The sequence below is a fragment of the Globicephala melas genome, chromosome 11 (genome assembly GCF_963455315.2).
Source record: "Globicephala melas chromosome 11, mGloMel1.2, whole genome shotgun sequence".
Classification (NCBI taxonomy): Eukaryota; Metazoa; Chordata; class Mammalia; order Artiodactyla; family Delphinidae; genus Globicephala; species Globicephala melas.
Window position 1 is genome coordinate 64,515,049 of NC_083324.2, and position 14,943 is coordinate 64,529,991.

Here is a 14,943-nt window from a genome sequence, read left to right on the forward strand (position 1 = left end):
CCCTGGTGGCGCAGTGGTTGAGAGTCCACCTACTGATGCAGGGGACACGGGTTCATGCCCCGGTCCAGGAAGATCCCACATGCCGCGGAGCGGCTGGGCCCGTGAGCCGTGGCTGCTGAGCCTGCGCGTCCGGAGCCTGTGCTCCACAACGGGAGAGGCCACAACAGTGAGAGGCCCGCGTACCGCAAAAAAAATAAAATAAAAATAAATGGTGGGTGGTCAGTGAGGAGAAACAGAAACAGAAAGGACAACGCACAAATGGCAGAATCAGGCTCCCTCCCTGGAGAAGGCTGGCGGGCCCTGGCGTCTGCACGCAGGCCAGGCCAGCTAAGGATGCGAGGAGTAACAGCTAAGCCTGGTTAACACCCACAGCCTCTTCAAAGCGCGGCTGCATCGTTGGTCTTACAATGCTGGTCTCATCAGGGCTGATGTCTGGCTGACAGGCGAAGGGACCTGCCCAAGGACACACAGGGCAGGAGCTTCTGTGGGAGCGTATTGCCCTGGAAAATGCCTTTAAGATCACTTGGATAATGACTGGGGTAAAACCTATGAGACTCAATCTCATGAGGTGGTTGTGAGGATTAAATAAGTGCTTCGAACAGCTGCTGACAGGTACGTCATCACTGTCCTCACCGCCACCATCATCAGGACATCTGTCATTCCCGTCCACCCTCAGGGCTGATCCTGCCAGCGAGGCCAGGTTGCCACCCTCCCTCGCCTGGGCAGAAAGGAAGGCTCTTCTGGCAAAGGGTGGACTCATAGCTGGGCTTCTTGCCCAGACTTCCAACCCCACTGATCGGAGGCCACTGGAGCGCCCCATGGGAACTCGGGACTGATGAGCGGTCCCCCACAATGGGGGAGGCCTGGCTGCATGGTCCGAGGTGCCCGGCCTGTCCTCTGGCTCTCCAGGTGCTCCGCCAGCTTTCAGAGCATCTGAGGAAGGGGTCCCCTCCTACACATCCCCCTACACATTCCCGGTCTCTGGGGAAGCTTCTCGGGAGTTGAGGGCTAGAGAAGGGCTCCCCAGCCCTAAACGCCAGCCAGTCCGCCACAGCAGGACAACAGGACATAATTCCCACAAACCGGGTGAGTCAGGTCAGGGAGGCAGGGAGATCTGGTCTTCCTTTTCAGCCTTGGAATCTCAGGCAGCAGATCGTTCTTCCTAATTATGTATTGCTCAGACTGCTGTTAGAATGAGCCGGCATTCCTAGGGATTGATGGGGTGAAGAGAGCCCACAGCCTGCTGGGGGCCTCGGGGGACCCACTCCATAGACAATCTACAGGTACAATGTCCATTGTTTATCTTTTTGTATGTTTCCTGTTCGACTTCTTCTCAGCTTCCTCTCAGAGTCTTAGCTCTTTGAGGACCAAACCCAGCACATTTCCTCTCTGTGAAACTCTTCACAGTAACTAGCAGCTGTGGACACATACAGGGCTGAATAAATTGTGAGCCGGTTCTCTCATTTGACAGCATTCTAGCATTCCTCCCTCCCTCCCCGTCCTTGAATAAATAACTGTGTTTCAGACATCACGTTGATCTGTGAAGAGACAGAGGAGACAGAGTTCTGCCCTCAAGGAGCCTACACCTCACACAATGGTAGGTGCCATCACAGGTGGTACAGGTGTGGGGGGAGCACACAGGAGAGGGACCTGGTCTGACTGAGAAGGGTATAGTCAAGGAAGGCTTCTTGGAGGAGGCGATGTCTGAGCCGAGTCCTACCGAAGGGCTCTGAGTCAGCAGATTTAGGGGCTAGGGATTCGGAAGGATGTTAAAGGCATCCCAGCCCAAGGGGGCTGAGCAAGCTTTGCCTGAGTAAAGATATAGAGGCAGGAAAGAGCCGGCAAGCCTGGAGACCACTTGGAGACGAGCAAAGCTGAACATGGGGTGTGAGGGGAGGAGACAAAGTGTTGTGTGGAGACAGGAACAGGGCTTTGTGTGACAGGTTATCCTGAAGGCAGTGGCGTCCTTACTGGAGCTTCGTGTCTGCAAAGTTTCTCAATCAAAGGAGCAGCATGCAATGGGGGTGGGGTCTTTCAAGCCTAGAACTGAATCATGGTTCTGTCCCTGGCTGACTGTGTGATATGGGCAAGTCACTCAACCTCTCTGAGCCTTGGCTTTCTCTTATGGAAACACAGGGATAATACTGCCTCTCCTGTAGAGTCACCCGGAGAACTAACTAAATAAAAGCGGTGTTCATGAAAACCCCTGCCACAGTGCCTAGAACTTAGAGGAGGTTCCATAGAGGCAGGTTTAGTCATTCATTCCTTTATTCCTGTTTTCATGTTCTCACTTCCTCCCTCACACTCTGCAGTCAGGAAAGGAGGTGACAAATGACTTATGTCAATTAGGATATAGTTTGAATGCTGTTACAAAGGCCAAAATGACAGTGGCTCCGACAAGGCAGAAGGTTATTTCTCTCACACACAGCAGTTTAAGCATAAGCAACAGGGCGGATATGGCGGCTCCCAGGCTGGGCACCCAGGCTCCTTCTCTGTAGCTTCTCTGCCACCTTGACCTTCCGCTTCCACCTCCCAGCTTCTGACACTGTACTCTCACTCTAGCCAGTAGGAAGGGGAGAAAGAAAGCAAAGCACCCACGCTCCCCTTTAAGGAAAACTGGCAGTTGCTCACGTGGACACCTCTGGTGTTCCAAGTCACGTGTCATTGGCCAGAACAGCATCACATGGCCACACCTAGCTGCAAGGGAGGCTAGGAGATGTAGTCTCTACTGCAAGGGAGTTCTCAACAGGGGAGATTTTGCCCCTACCCCCAGGGGACACTTGGCAATGTCTACGGGGGGCGGGGTGGGTAGAGGCCAGGGATGCCACTAAATGTCTTACAATGCACAGAACAGCCTCTCCAACAGGAAAGAATCACCCAGCCCAAAATGTTTAAAAGCGCCATGGTTGAGAAACACTGGTGTGACTGGGCAGCCAGATGCTGGGGGTTCTATTACAAAACGAAGATGGAGGGCAACGAAACGGGGGGACAACCAGCAACTTCTGCTCTAGGCACATACACTGAGGATCACATGATTGAAGAGGTTTAAATTATATCTTTTCCCGGGTGGCTCTCTCCAGCAGGGATCAAACCTTTAAGTCAATGGACTTAGAGGACTATCAAGAATTAGCCCACAAGACAGAGAGGATTTGTGGCTGGGCAGCCCTGAAATCTCACCCACTGGGTGGCCCACCCAGAGCCATGCCATCAGGGAGGCTGGAACCCACAAGCCTCCCAGGGAGCTGGGGCCCCACAGGTGGGGTTCACAGCCTCGCCCTGCAGCATCTCAACTTTCTTCTGGTTTTCCCTGAGATAACTTGGGACCTTTCGCAACCCATTTCTGATTGGTTCTGTTTTCCAAGGAGGTAAAAACTGGGCTGAGGGCTTCCCTGGTGGCACAGTGGTTAAGAACCTGCCTGCCAATGCAGGGGACACGGGTTCGAGCCCTGCTCTGGGAAGATCCCACATGCCGCGGAGCAACTAAGCCCGTGAGCCTCAACTACTGAGCCTGCGCATCTAGAGCCTGTGCTCCACAACAAGAGAAGCCACGACAATGAGAAGCCCGCGCACTGCGATGAAGAGTAGCCCCCGCTCGCCGCAACTAGAGAAAGCCTGTGCACAGAAACGAAGACCCAACACAGCCAAAAATAAATAAATTTATAAAAAAAAAAAATTTGATTGTTAATTGCTTGATAAGAGATCTCAGGCCACTTTGAAAAAAAAAAAAAAAACTGGGCTGAGCAAAAAGGAGGATGAGAGTTAAAGGGCCTTAATTACACAGTAAAAATTTCAGGGTATTCACCCAACAACACTAACTTACCTGTCTTAAAACTCAGCATGAGAAACTGGCCAACAGAGAGGAGTAAGGACTTGGATATATCCTAAGGAACTATCCCACTGCTACCCTATTTGACTGTACTTTCTCAATATCAATGGTTTATTGGGGTTCTGCAACATACTAGAAACTGCCCTTAGCACTTTCCAGACGTCACCCCCTTTAATCTCTCCATCACCTCCGGGAAAAGCTACTATTATCCCCATGAAACAGAGGGTCAGAGAGATTAACTCGCCCGAGGCCACACCGCAAGCAGGATACAGAGAGATAAGTTTTGGCCTTGGGAATAGCTGGCCCTGAAGCTCATGCTCTTTCCATAACCACTTCTGCCAGGATGGCCAAATGCGGATCTGACCTATTGTTAAATGTCCGCATCTCCAAGGAAGGAGATTCACCCCATCTCGGTCACTTGCTCCATTGTCTCACCCATAAACAAACCTGTCTGTGGAGAAATGCTGCAAAGAATGGCCTCATCCATTCTCTAATTTCCAAGTGGAAAAACAGGAGAACAGAGTGGTCAAGTGGCTTGTTCAAAGCCATACAGCGAATCAGAAAGTGATCCAAAAGCCCTGCCTCGTCCTGCGCTAACAAAAACCAAAGAGCTATGGAGCAGCAGTCCCAGCCACCCTGTGGATTTTGCCAGGAAAGCTGAGCTGTTAATCTAGGGAAGAGGTCCAGGAGGGAAAAGACTCCAGATTTTCATAGCTGTGGGACTCCTGGGGCTGTTGAGAGGAAACCAGCGGGGGAAGAAAGGTCACTTTTGCCGGTATGAAGGAAACAGCAATGACTCAAAGACACATGTGCTCCGAATTCATTGAGCAGAAAGGGCCCATTTTTAGATAGATGCTCTTTTGAGCCTTAACCACACCCGTTGCCACAAGCTGGCGCATGTCAACAGGAAGCCCATCCCAGTGATGTGTATTCTGCTCCCTCATGCTAGTTGCCAGGGGTTGACTGCTGGGGGTTGGTGGAAACCAGAAGCAAGGGGCTGGGCCACCAGACCAAAGAAGCCAAGCCCAAGGAATGACCTTCACGCCTCTAAGGAAGGCAGTTGTGTCTAGCCGCCAGGACCTCAGATTTTCCCAGGCCAGGTCTACCACGAAAGGGCCTGAAATAGCTCTGAGGTTCTGTGCCCACAGGGCAGGGAGGGCAGTGGCAGGGACCGAGGGCAGTGGGAATGAGCACAGCACTGCTTTGTTGGGGAGGTGAGGAGCTCTGCCTTCAACAGGCTGTTCCACCTGCCAGCGACACAGCTGGGCAGAGACGTTGGCCATGGCTGAGCTCAGCAGAGAGAGAAAGCCTTTGTTAGGCTATGAAAATAGATGCAGTGAACCTGAAACTAATCAGACAATCCAAATGGAGAGACATTCTGCAAAACAACAGCTTGGACCCCCAAAATGTTCATAATAGCCAACAAGTGGAAACAACCCAAGTGTCCATCAACAGATGAATGGATAAACAAAATGTGGTATGTCCATACAATGGACTATCATTCAACCTTAAAAAGGAATGAAGTTCTGATCCAGGCTATCGCACGGATGAGCCTTGAAAACACTGTGCTAAGTGAAAGAAGCAAGACACAAAAGGCCACGGATCGTATGATTCCATTTATATGAAATGTCCAGAACAGATAAATCTACAGAGACGGAAAACAGATTAGTGGTTGCTACGGGGGAATGGGAAGTGACTGCTAATGGGTACAGGGTTTCTTCTGGGGATGATGAAAATTTTCTGGAATTACGAAGTAGTAATAGTCGCACAACTTTGTGAATATACTAAAAACCCTCTGAATTATACACTTTAAAAGGGAGAATTTTTTAGTATGTGAATTATATCTCAATTTAAAAAGTTTTTACATTATAACTAAATACAATGTGTGGTCCTTGACTGGACTCTATATTGAAAAAAGAAAAGCTACAAAGGGCATTACTGAGACAGGGACATTTTGCAAATAAACATTATATTAGATGACTGTTTTGTATCAGTGTCAAATTTCCTGAGTTGACGAGGTGCTGAGGTTATATAGAGAAATGCCAGGTAGAGGCACGCTGAAATATTTAGGGTGAAGCGACATGATGTCTGCAACGTACTCTCAAATGGTTCCACATTTACAAAAATGACAAGGTTAGATAACTTGCCCAAAGTCACAAGAGACAAAGAAATTAATTACATATTGTCCAACATAGTGGTTAAGAGCATGGGCTTTAGAGCCAGAGTGCCTGGGCAAACATGCAGCTATGCCCCTTACCATCTGTGTGACCTTGGGCAAGGTACTTAACCTCTCTGTGCCCCATTCCCCTCATTTTAAAAGTGGGAATGATGATGATGATAAGAGGAGCTACCTCCTAGTGTTATGTATGTTAAAACATATGAAGCCCTTAGGACAAGTCCTTGCACGCTGAAAGTGCTCTGAATCTTTCTGGGAGGAAAAATTCTGAAACCAGCTCTCATCTCTAGCAGAGACCAGACCTCCATGCCGCCTCCTCCCTAGAGAGACAGTGGAATCTCATAGGATACTGGGATAGAGAGCACCTTCAAATGGGCAGAGTTATCAGAGGCGGGGGAACTGATGGGTGAACAGGCCAGGGAAAGGGAAGGCAAGCCACAAGGGGCAGGACCTCAGAAATCAAGTCCAGGGGGCTTGGGGAGGAGAGTGGGAGTGGTGAGAGACCAGGCAGAGAGATGTCACAGGAGTCGGGACTGACAAAGGGGATATCCTAAACCGAAGGAGAAAGGACAGGCTTGGCACCTTCTAGCCCAAACTTCCCAGATTCCAGCTGAGAAAACTGAGGCCAAGAGAGCAAAACCATGGGATCAGGGGCTTACAGCAGGTAGTGGCAACGCTAGGAAAATACTGGCAGGACCCTGGTCCTGTGCTCTAGCCCTGGTAGGAATCCTCAGAATGGGGTGTTTGTTGTTATAGAAATGAAAAACACCTGGACACGTAAATGATGGACATTATTAAGATGTTGAGGACTTACCATCGCTTTCAATACTTTCACTATTTTAACTCTCCCCACCACCATCCCTTGCCCATAAATGGGAAGCTGTTATTAAAGGGAGACATCTAATATTTACTGTTCTCTTAAAAGGTACCCAGCACTGTTACAAAACGCAGGTGGGTTCTACTCCCACCCCCATTTTGCAAATGAGGAAAGTGAGGTTTGACAAGATTAAGGAGTTTGCCAAGGTTGCAGCTAATAAATAGCAGAGACAGGATTTAAACTCAGATCCTTCTGGCTCCAGAGACTGTGCCTTTTATGCTACACCAGTGGTTTCCAAAGTGGGTGCTTGTGCCCCAGGAACTGTGTGGGAAGTAACATTAGAATGTCTACTTCTTATCTCATGCTTTTAAAATCCCTGTTTTTAATGTAGGTCTTATCATATACCTAATACATTAGCCCAGTAGTACATATGCATTGCAGACCTTATGGGGTGGTCACCCAACAGCCATTCCATTCCCACCTCCATTTTCCCTTGTTACCTGATGACTTCCCAGACTCCTTGTGACCCATGAAGCCATGCGACCCAGTGCTGGACAATGAGGCATAAGAACACGATCACCAGAGGTTTCTGGAAAAGACATTTTGCTTCTCAAAAAGGGGACAGGTGCCAGAGCTTGGCAGGCTAGCCCTGCCCCTGTCCCCCTTTCTGAGAAGGAAGACACAATTTTAACACACGACCTTGAAGGGACAGACTTGAGAACAAAAGCCTATGCAATAAGGATGGAGGAGCTTCAGAAAACCAGACAGAACCCGGCCCTTAATGACATCCGCGACCTGATGCACCACGCAGAGCCCACCCGGCCTGACCAGTCAAGGTGCTCAAGTCAGCCACTGTTGCCTGGGCTTTCAGTTACGTGCAGCCCCACATGTGTGGACTAACAGGAGGGAATCTATAATTCTTTTTTTTTTTTTTCCTGTACGCGGGCCTCTCACTGTTGTGGCCTCTCCCGTTGCGGAGCACAGGCTCCGGACGCTCAGGCTCAGAGGCCATGGCTCATGGGCCTAGCCACTCCGCAGCATGTGGGATCTTCCCGGACCGGGGCACGAACCCGTGTCCCCTGCATCGGCAGGTGGACTCCCAACCACTGTGCCACCAGGGAAGCCCTATAATTCTTAAGTCTACAAACATGCATCTATTAGGGGTATATGCACAAAATGTTTTACTGGTAGGGATTCACATGACAGGGATCATGAACGCATGGACTCTACTGTTCTCTGCTGTGCTCTGGGGACAGGGGTGCAGATGAGAAGTAGGCCCCAAATGATGAACTCTCTGTCCCACCCTCTGGAAGCCTGGGAGGATGAAGGGTAGCTGGAAGTATGTTTGTAAACTTGCCCTCAGAAGGATCCAATCTAGGCAAATTGCTGTGAGCTTGGAATTTTCATGTGTTCTCCCCCTTCAGTAGTTTCACTTGGCTATAGGAACTAACAGAAGAAACTCTATAATGTGATTATTCTCTAGAACTCTCAGCAGGTTCAAGAGACCCAGAGAGGTACCTGCCTGGGATAGCTCTCATGACCCAGGCTCAGCATATACAAACTGTGAGAGCTGAGAACCATGAGGAGAGAGCCCTCTGCATTCAAAATGAGTAAGCAGGAAGGGGTGCAGGAGAGACTGTGTATCACCAGAAATGGGGTACCTGAATCAGGAGTGATTCAACAGAAAACCATACAGCAGTGGCTTAAACAAAATAGAAACTTATTTCTCTCTCATGTAAAAGAAGTCTAGAGGTAGGAAGCCCGGGCTGGCATAGTAGTTCTCTGGTCATCTGAGACTCGGGACCCCTCTATATTTCTACTTTACTGTCGTAGTACATCACTTTTATCCTCCAGGTTACCTCATTATCCAGAATGGCTGCTGAGCTCCAGCCATTATCTCTGAATTCCAGGCAGTGAGATAAGGTAAAAAGGGTCCACGCCCCCTTTTTAAGGAGTTTTCCTGAAGTTCCTGCTTACAAATCACAGCTGCAAGTGAGGCTAGGAATGTTTCTTTTGCCTGGGCACTATGTTACCTTGAATAAAATGGAGGTTCTGTTGCTAAGGAAGAAAGGGGAATGGATTTAGGGTGGCAGCTAACAGCCTCTGCCCCAGTCTCCAAAAGCAAGGGGGCTTCTTGGGTTAGAGGCAAGAAAATGGGATCAGAAATCAAAAGATATGCTCTGACCTTTATGAGTCCATGGCCTTGGGTAAATCCCAAAACCTTCCTGAGCCTCAGCCCCAAACAGAGGGCTAGGGGAGGGTCAAATGACATGATGCTATGAAAGGGCCTCATAAACCATAAAGCGCTATTCCCACATAAGGGGTTATGTTGCTGCTACTGCTGTCATTAATACTAAGAGTGGCTGGCTATTTTCTGTGGAGAGAGAGGCAGAGAGGGCTGGAAGGAGAGGGAGGACAGCATTTACTGGGACAAATAGAAAGAGGAAGGCGATACGGCGGCTGCTTCACTAGCTGTGCAGGAGAAATACCCCTGCAAGCAGGAGTCTGTTTCCCTAGGGCCACGTGCCCCAGGCCATGTGAAAACCTGGAGTCTGGCAAAGGCCCATGCTGCCTCCTTCAACCCTCAGCGCCCCAGACAGGCAGGCAAACAAACATGACACCTGGGGGAAGCCCAAACACCCAGGAGAGAGGGGAAGGCCTCCCGGAGCAGAAACCAAGTTCTGGGTCCCCACAGGGCCAAAATAACTTGCTGATTGAATCAACACGCCAACACACTGGTGAAGCTGCTGGGGGAGAAACCGAAACCCTAGCCAGATCTATTATTTAGCAATTTGTCACCAAGCAAAAATATAAATTATCCTCTCCCCCAGACCCCAACTGCCAGGTTGTTTGGTGTCAGGAGTCGACTTGGGTCAGCCAGGGACAAGTCAAATGTTTTGCATCAGCTCTCCCCACAGCGTCCAGTAGGGCAGCTGGGAGGTGGACTCCCGATGTTGGAGGAAGGGACAACCTCTTCTCTAGACCCCAAGGCCCTAAGTCCTTGCAGGCAGCTCCCTGCCAACAGCCCTTCCCTGATGTCAGGGGCAGTGGGATCCCAGGGGTGCACTTGAAGAATTTTTATGACACAGTCCATCCACAGGTATTTGCTGGATGCCTACTGTCTACCTGCAAGCCCAGGGGGATGGTGGATTCTGCTCCAGGGCCTGTGAGCTTGAGGATAAGGGCCTCTTCTTGGTGCTGGGTTGCACCCCCTTCCCCTCCAGGTCCCTGGCAGTGTGAGATGTGGAAAGTCGGCTATTTAGATTTCAAAACTAATTGGTTACAGCTCACGGGGGTGGAAGCAGTACAAATTGCAAGCAGCGTAGAGAATTTTAAATCTGGTTTCATAGTCTCTCTGGCTTGGTACAGATTAAGCGTATAAATCAGGCTTCTGTAGCTTGACTTTCTAGTTCACCATTCCTATTCACCATTCAAGACATGAACAAGAATTTTTAAAAAACCAATGTTTTGTTGAAGCAAACATATATACAGAAAACACATGATAAGTGTAAAACAGCCTGGAGAATTTTCCCAAAGTGAGCACATCCAGGTAACAGCATCTAGATCAGTTAACAAGAACACTGCCAGCCCCCAGAAACCCCCTGTGCTCCCTCCAATAATTACTCCGCACCGGGAACCCTATCCTGACCTCTAGCACCATAGATTCGTTTTGCCTGTTTTCGAACTTTGCATAAATGGAATCATACAGGACATTCTCTTTCGTGTCCGGCTTCTTTCACTCAACATCACATCTGTCAGATCCACGCAGATCGTTGTGTGTGGTTGTCGTTTATTCTCAAGACTGCCTAGCATTCTAGTATATGAATAGACAACACTTCATCCATTCTTCTGCAGATGGATATTTGGGCTGTGTCCAGTTGGGAGCTATCACAAAAATGCTGCTAAAAGCAGAACTTTCTTTTCACAATCGGGATCCCACCCCCCTTTTTAAGATTTTTATTGTGGGGACTTCCCTGGTGGTCCAGTGGTTGAGAATCCGCCTTCCAGTGCAGGGGATGTGGGTTCGATCCCTGGTCAGGGAACTAAGATCCCACATACTGTGGGGCAACTGGGCCTGCGTGCTGCAACTACTGAGCCCGCACACCACAAATAGAGAAGCCCGCGTGCCACAAAGAGCCCGCACACCACGATGAAGACCCAGCGCAGCCAAAAAAACAAAAACAAAACGAAAAAAGATTTTTATTGTGGTTAAAGTGCATAACTCATCGGCATTAATTACCATCACACTGCTGTGCAACCATCACCACTATCTGTTTCCAAAATGTTTTCATCATCCCAAACAGAAAATCCGTACCCATTAAGTAGTGACTACCCATTTCCCCTCTCCTCAGCCCCTGGTAACTTCTGTTCTACTTTCTGTCTCTAGGAATTTGTCTACTCTAGGTACCATATATAAGTGGAATCATAGTACAGTATTTATCCTTTTGTGCCTGACTTCTTTCACTTGGCATAATGTTTTCAAGGTTCATCCGTGTTGTAGCATGGATCAGAATTTCATCCTTTTGATGGCTGAATAATATTCAACTGTGTGGATATACCAAGTTTTGTTTATCCATTCATCTATTGATGGACATTTGGGTTGTTTCCATCCTTGGCTGTTGTAAATAATGCTGCAGTGAACATTGCCATGCAAGTATCTTTTTGACCTGCACCCTTTAGCTGAGGACCTGCTGCATATAGGGAACTGAGATAGGTAGTCATCCATCTATTAGTAGAGTGTCATGTGAATGAAATGGGATTATTACTATTAGACTAGAGATGAGGAAACCGAGGTTCAGAGAAGTCAAGCCCCAAGGCTAAGGGGCTGATCTAAGTGGCTGAGATCACAGCTCCAATCCAGACCTTGACCCCAAGTCCAGGGTTCTTTCCATCCCCCCCGTCCCCTACCTCCCTGCTGCTTCTCTCTTGCAATTCTCTGGCAACAGAGGAAGTTAGAAGATTTTGGTTTGCAGCCTAGCTCTTGCTTTAGTTCCAGGTAGAAAAAATTTCCCTTGGAGCCACTAAACCCCAATTTGGGCTTTCTGGAAGCATTTTCCTTTCTCCTGGCAAACAACCCAGGGCAAGGGAACAGGGGAGGCTTCTTGGCCCCCCTGACTCAACCTTTAAACTTTGTGCTCCAGTTTTCTTTTTTTCTTTCTTCCTTCCTCCCTCCCGTCCTTCCTTCCTTCCTTCCTTCCTTCCTTTCTTTCACTACAAGTTTTGTCACATCTCAACCCTCCTGCCACCAGGCTCAGAGCTCAGGCTACATTTCTAAGTTTCTCTCTTGGTAAAGACAACGGAATATCTAAGACCTAATTAGATTCTCATTCAAAGAAAATGGAGAGAACCCCTTGACTCATATGTCCTCTTTCTCTGCCCTGCCACAGTAAATTTTGGTGAAAGACACCTACCCTGTGTTGGGCAGCAAGTGGTCAAACTTGTCTGTTACGTCCCTGTCCTCCAGGCAGCCCCGGGGTGGGGTGGAGGTGCAGGCGCAGGACACAGGCTGAGAGAAGCATAATGCTCAAGCCCATCAGGTGGGATGCTGAGGGTACAGGAACGCTCCCAGGGTTCTGGAGGGAGTATAAGGCTATGGAGCCCGGGAGTCAGGTGGGGTCTTCCCTAACATTGCCTGCTGAAGGCCCTGTAAAGTGCCAGACACGGTGTTAGGCCCCAGGGAGGAGGAGCCACAAACACGAACAACTCCCAGGGCAGGCCCAAGCCACTACTGGCCTCTAAAATGAGGCACAAATTCTGTGCGCAAATTCTGTGGCGAGCTGGGCGTGAGGTCCCAGCCCCCCTTGCTGGTAATACTCGCCTCTGCGCTGAATAGGGGCTTCCGGCCTCTCGCTGAGCTTCAGGGCTGACATGCGGCCAGGGGATCCGAGGCGCAGCCCTCACGGTGACCAGCTGGGGTCTCCCCACCCCCAGGCCTCGCTGTCCCCGCTGTCCCTGAGCCTCGCCGGCCGACAAGGAACCTTTCAGGAGCCTCCGCCCCCACTGGAAAATCCCCGCGCGGTCTCCCGGGCGGCCGGCGTCTGCTTCCCTCCAGGTGAGGGATTCCGCGCCGCGACGAGTTGCAGGCGCAACGCGCCCGCAGGCGCCGGGACCAGTCGGGCACGCCCCCGCTCACCGCCCGGGAACGCGCAGCCTCCGCCACCAGACCCCGGGGAGCGCGAGCCGAGAGCTCGGCGGCGGGAGACCCTTGCCTCCTCCCCGGCTCGACCCGTTGCAGAATTAACGTTTTTTTAATTTTAAATTAAATGTATACGTACCTCCACATTCATAAATGTTGCATAAGTGCATACATTTGGTCATATCACACATTATGTTGAAGTCTGTTCTTTTTTCTTTTGTTTTCCTTTTTTCTTGAGTCTTCATTGGTCCCCACCCCAGCAGCATCTCCATCCCCAGGAAACCCATGCTAAGAACCTAGAATGAACCTTTCTATACTTTTCTCCATGTTCATATAAGCCTATGCAAATATCTCTCTATATATTTACATATACACAAACGCATATAAACGGAATCTTGTTAAACATATTTTTCTATTATCATAGGAACTGTAGTGGTTGTATAGCAATCTTTTAAAAATTATTATCACTATTATTTACATACAATAAAACTCACCTTTATTAATTTATCAAGCCACCCCCTTCTGACAGTCATCGCCTGTTTCCAGCTTTTTGCTGCTCTGAGCCACAGTGTGTTAAAACTCCTGTGACCTACCTACATGTGCCCAGAAGTGGGATTGCTGGGTTGAACTGTCCCTGGGTTTAATTTTAGAAGATATTGCAGACTGCTTTTGCAAAAGATCTAACAGCTCATGTCCCCACCAACAATGAATGAGGATGCCCTTTTCCCCACACCCAGAAGTAATAGGTGACACAGTGCTTGGTGATTTCTACCAGTTGCCTGGGACCACCCTGAGGTATCTCCCCATTAATTTAATTTGTACTTGCCTAACTCCTTAATGAACTTGAGTGCATCTTCAACTGCGTGGTGGCCACTTAGCTTTGCTTTTCCAAAAACTGCATCCTCCTGTTACATCTTGATATATATATATATATTTTTTTTTTTTTTTTTTTTTTTTTTTTTTTTTTGCTGTACGCAGGCCTCTCACTGTTGTGGCCTCTCCCGTTGCGGAGCACAGGCTCCGGACGCGCAGGCTCAGCGGCCATGGCTCACGGGCCCAGCCACTCCGCGGCATGTGGAATCTTCCCGGACCAGGGCACGAACCCGTGTCCCCTGCATCGGCAGGCGGACTCTCAGCCACTGCGCCACCAGGGAAGCCCCAGCTTGATATCTTTTAAGCACAGAGATTCCCGTTTGCCCAGAATGGCTGGAGAAGGATGTGCTATGGTTAATGGAATGATCTAGTTAGTAAAGAGTTCCCTCATTTGTCACATCCAATTATGAGCTTTCAACAGATGAGACCATAAGCAGATACATGTAGTAATAGGACTGTAACAAATATAAGTCACGTGGGGAATGGAAAGTGAGTGGGCTTTGGGGTCATTTACTAGCTGTGAGCTATTGAGTCACCTAACCTCACCTGAGCCTCAGTTCATCTGTGAAACAGGGATAATGATGATTATGCCACAAACTTTTTCATTATTGCTGAAATGCTTGGCAATAATTTATGTAAAGAACCTGGGGTGTAGTAGATGGTCAATAAATGGTAGTCAATTATGATAAGCATAGCTTTAGTCTTTCCTCTGGTGGTTAAGTAGGCCTTTCAGAGGCCTAGGGTTAGCTTGAATGTCAATCAACATTGCATGGGTCTGGGTGAACCTGAGATTATTTGTTCCCTGTGGGCCCAGTAATCAGACTCACATAAACCAAGGTTTTGCAACCTCGTCACTCTTCATATTTTAGATAGGATAATTCTTTGCTGGGGGGGCTCTGTCCTGTGCTTTGTTGGCTGTTTAGCAGTATCTGTGGCCTCTACCCACTAAATGTCGATAGCACACCCTACTCCCCCAGTCATAACAATCAAAAATGTTCTCAGACCTGGCCAAATGTCCCCTGCAGGGCAAAACTGCCCGTGGTTGAGAACCACTGATCTAAATCCTCTAGGAGAAACTTCTGGAGGGTTTACATAGCAAGAGGAGAGTCCCCTCC

General features: G+C 49.0%; 1 protein-coding gene across 2 annotated transcripts in view; it reads right to left on the bottom strand.

Moving 5' to 3' along the window:
- The window catches only part of TCP11 (t-complex 11), a 71,150-nt gene extending 58,238 nt beyond the window's left edge, over positions 1-12,912 (bottom strand). For both annotated transcript variants that reach the window (XM_070046795.1, XM_070046796.1), the window contains exon 1: positions 12,638-12,912. The gene's annotated coding sequence lies outside the window, so the exon portion shown is untranslated. The remainder of the gene's footprint in view (positions 1-12,637) is intronic.
- Positions 12,913-14,943: the final 2,031 nt, after the last annotated feature.